The sequence below is a fragment of the Taeniopygia guttata genome, chromosome 7, assembly GCF_048771995.1.
Source record: "Taeniopygia guttata chromosome 7, bTaeGut7.mat, whole genome shotgun sequence".
Lineage (NCBI taxonomy): Eukaryota > Metazoa > Chordata > Aves > Passeriformes > Estrildidae > Taeniopygia > Taeniopygia guttata.
The window spans coordinates 23,762,477-23,766,667 of record NC_133032.1 but is presented as its reverse complement, the minus strand read 5'-3'; positions in this window follow the sequence as shown (position 1 = coordinate 23,766,667).

Here is a 4,191-nt window from a genome sequence, read left to right as displayed (position 1 = left end):
CAGGGTCTTTTCCCACAACATTCCCTTTCTTGGGTTGGGCACATGTTTCTTCTCTATGAGCTCCAACTTCTCACTCCCTCTCAGTCTCCACCATTCTCTCTAACCTTTGACTTTAGCTCCTACTTTGTTGCCCTAACAAAGGGGCTACTCCTGCTCACTTCCTCGTCTCTATCCCCCTTATTTAAAAACAAGCAGTAGATACATAGGAAAAACAAGAACACAAAGCATTGATTTTTAAAATGGATTGCTAATCTTTCCCTACTTAACACTGAATTCAAAGACGTTTTTCCATATTGATGTTTCAGTTAGAATCTAGCTTCATGAGGTCACTTATCTTGCCTGTGTGAGTGATTACAGGATTTTTATGCTTTGTTTCTATTTTATTTTGCTCAATTTGCAATTTTTTTTTCCTTTTTCTTTTTCCTGCATTTTGTAAAATACAGTCTCAGGGCATCTGTGAGCTCTGAAATTATTTTTACCTTTTGCTTTCCATTCAGATCAAGGGGGTTTAAGAGTTTGGACATATAGGTAATTTAAATTCAATTTGTTTTATTTGTAGTGGCTCATAGGAAATAATCCAGTGTTGGTTTTGGCCCACACTATGGACATTGGGATCTACAAAACAAGATACATCATTCTTCCATTCTTCCTTTGCTTTTTCCTATCCTCCCCCGAATCACAAGCCTTTGAAAAGTGCTATGTTCAAGTATGGCTCACTGAGGTTCATTGTGTATAATATCTGTTCATAACAACATTTCTTGGCATCTCTGAACATCAAACTTGCAGAGTATAGCTGAGAAAAGCTCTGCTGCCTTTTGACATATGTATAGCCTGAAGAGTTAATACACCTGAGTCTCCCAAATCTTGCTACCAAATCTGAGTCTGAAATGAGACTGAGTCATGTCTAAGATGAGATGAAAAGAGGGTATCTGGTTAGAATTAGAGGATTCTTCCAAACCACAAAGTAAACAGGTGACTCTAAGTTTGCCCAACACATTTAATTATTGGTTAGTCTGTAAATCTGTGTATTTGGGAGTAAAACACTCCTGGCCTTATGTTTGCAGAATGCTTCAGTTTTGCTAATCTGGTGTAAGGTACAGTGGAGGTTAGGATAGCGTATTGATTTTAACCAACAGCTGATTTAACCCCACTCAGAAAAGACAGATAAACAGTTGCTGACAATTGTTCCAATTTATGCATGTTATACTCCCACAGTGGCAGATTTCAGGAAAATAAGCTTACTTAGATTAGTCATTAGGCTTTTTTTCCCACATCCTTCTAACCTGACATTAAGGAACATGAGATTTTGCAATAAAATATTAAATACACTTCATCCCTGATGGAAAATATTTTTAATCTTCTTAAAATCCTGTTCAATTAATACGAGAGGAATTTAAGTTATTTTGAGGATTACATTCAGATCATATCATATTGCCATTTTTTTTTTTTTTTGAGGTGACTTTTCCTAATGAATTGAGAGAGAGGGGCCAACTTTACAGACACATAAAAAAGAACCAAACATAAATATTTTTAGCAGTTTTCAAATTCATGTAACCCTGTGCTTGGAAGCGGTATCAAGAACTAGAGCAGTCTGCATATAATTTCAGTTCCAGCTTAAAAAGGAAGCTTTTACAGGGTATCTGTTCTCAATTTGCATGTACTACCACTTCAAATCAGAAATATTGCTGGGAAATACTGTCTTGATGTTTTTCCACAGGAAACCAGCTTTCTTTGACGAGGCAAATGTGGGTATAGCTCTTTCCTTGTGAGGCCAGTCAGGCACAGGTGATCTAAAGACAACAATGTTCTTTCAACACTTGCTTTGAGTGCATCTGGTTTAGCGTTTTTGTTTGGATCAAGAGGCAGTTTTGAAGCAAATCTCCAGATCATCCTAACATAATGACTTGGTTCACATCACAGAGCAGTTTCTGAGTGCAAACTGACCTCTCAGTTGAAGCCATGAGCTATTGTTCACTTCTCCAATGTGCAGATCTTCTATCCTTGGGATAGAAGACCTGTGCCTCCACCAGAAGTGCCAATGGAATGGATTTCAGGCTCATCACCAACGCTCCCCCCACACAGACCCACTGCTATTGGGTTATTTGATACTTTCCCTCACATCCTTGTCAGGACCCTGCAGAAAGAATTTAAATGAATTCTTTTCTCCTGGTTGTTAGGCTACTGCATAGAACCTCAATGGTCCAGGATACTCACAATTAACTTGTTTATGTCCAAAACTAGTTAGGCAATGCGAAAATCTTTCAGAGAGCACATGTTAGGAGGAAGGTTGTGTGATTAACAGACAGAAGAATAGCCTAAATTCCATTCTTGGTATATTGACCAGTTTTTCTCAAAACTCTTTAACTACAAAGTAGATATGAATGTGACTCCTGCTGATGTTGGAAGCAGTTTCCTTCTGAGGTAGCAAGATTAGAGATTGTAAGGGTAGCTTTTGAGCTAGAATATTACCAGAATACTTATCCTTAGTAAGATGAATTCCTGGCTAATAGGGGTCATTTACAACTAATGCTGCTTCCCCGGGAGCTGTGCAGTTCATGATAAGCAAAATAATCCCCAAAAATTGCAGGTAAGTGTGTGAGTGTCATGTACATTTCTAACACTCAATATATCCATTGAGCTAGCAAGGTACACAGTACACTTGAACCTACTCTTAAGTAGTTACCAAAGAATGGAGGAAATTAAATACATCTATTGGATCATACTCTTCACAGTAGTAACAAGTTCACATAGCCTGAAAGCTAGCAACAACTACAATTACATTTCTATGTATGTGTCACAGCTGAAGAAATACTAAAAGCAAAGATCAGAGGAGTTAAAAAGAACTCTGTGAAAAACAGTCATTGGTAAATGTTCTCATTAAGTGGAATTACCACCTACCTTAAACAAGAGTCATTATTATTATGATTAGACTTGAATAAGAATTCATCTTTAACACTCCTTCAAATCCCCAAGAAAATTTCTGTTATAATGTATATGACATGCCTTCTCTTCCCTCCCTAAACATGGTCAACTTGAGAAAGCTTCACTGGTTGCGTAAATGTATAAACTCTGTTTTACCTAGATTATAGCATGGCTTCTGCTATTATTTCAGGCTGTCCATTAAAAACCTCACTTGTTAACTTCTCAAACTTCAATCACTTTGGCCACACTTTGGGTGTGACTTATGATGTGAATCCTCATGTAAGTGAAAGTAATTATTGGCAAACATCTACCCTTGAAAATCTGATTGGAAAAAATGTTTAGTTATTTACAAAACTAAATAAGACATTTAACTATTTTACTATTAAAAAATTTCTAATATCGCTTTCTTCTTTATACCTGGTGCCAAATTTGGTGGAAGAATCACTTTCTTATCAGAAACTTATCAGAAATCACCTTTTGTACCCTTTCCTGTCTATAAAATTTGTTCCAATTGTTGTTACCTGCTATGACTGTTTACAGAATCTATCTCAGATTTTACCCCACTTTTCATTCCAAGCTTTACCTAATCTAGGCTCCACTCAGCCTTGGGCCTGTGTCTATATAGTAAGCAGAGGCTGTAAAATAAGATTAAATATGATCTAATTTGAGGTCCTGATTTTACCATTTCTCACACTTAATTGGCATATTTTTAGGGAAAACAATACTCCTAAAATAAAGGATTATTCCTCAGAGCTAAGAATTTGCAGGAATCTTCTATAACAACAGCATTTTAATTATTAAAAACACTGGATCGGCTTGAAAGTATCAGCAGACTGAAAAGAATTTATCAGTAACTTCATCTGGAACAAGAACATCATTAAGACAGAGGCACAAAAGTCTCTCTTGTTAAGTTACAGAAGACCCAACATTTATACTAACTAGAAAATACAACATGATGTGTAAGTATAGTGAGGATTTTTCAAAGATGTAGGAAGCAGGACAAAACAAGAATTAACAAAAAAAGGAGGCAGTGAATCAATGTGTGTGTGTAACTATATTTAAAATATAAAAATTGAAAAGATATGCAGGATGTTTTAAATTGAAGATTTAACTACATTTACTTTACATTGCATTTTGCAGTTGCATTTATTTCACATTGCATTTTTTACCCAGCCTAAAAGCTTAATTATAGCTTTAAAGGCAAAATATGACTTGGGGTTCCTTTGCCAAAGTGTGAGTGAAACTTAGCAACAAGTACATATTTGTATA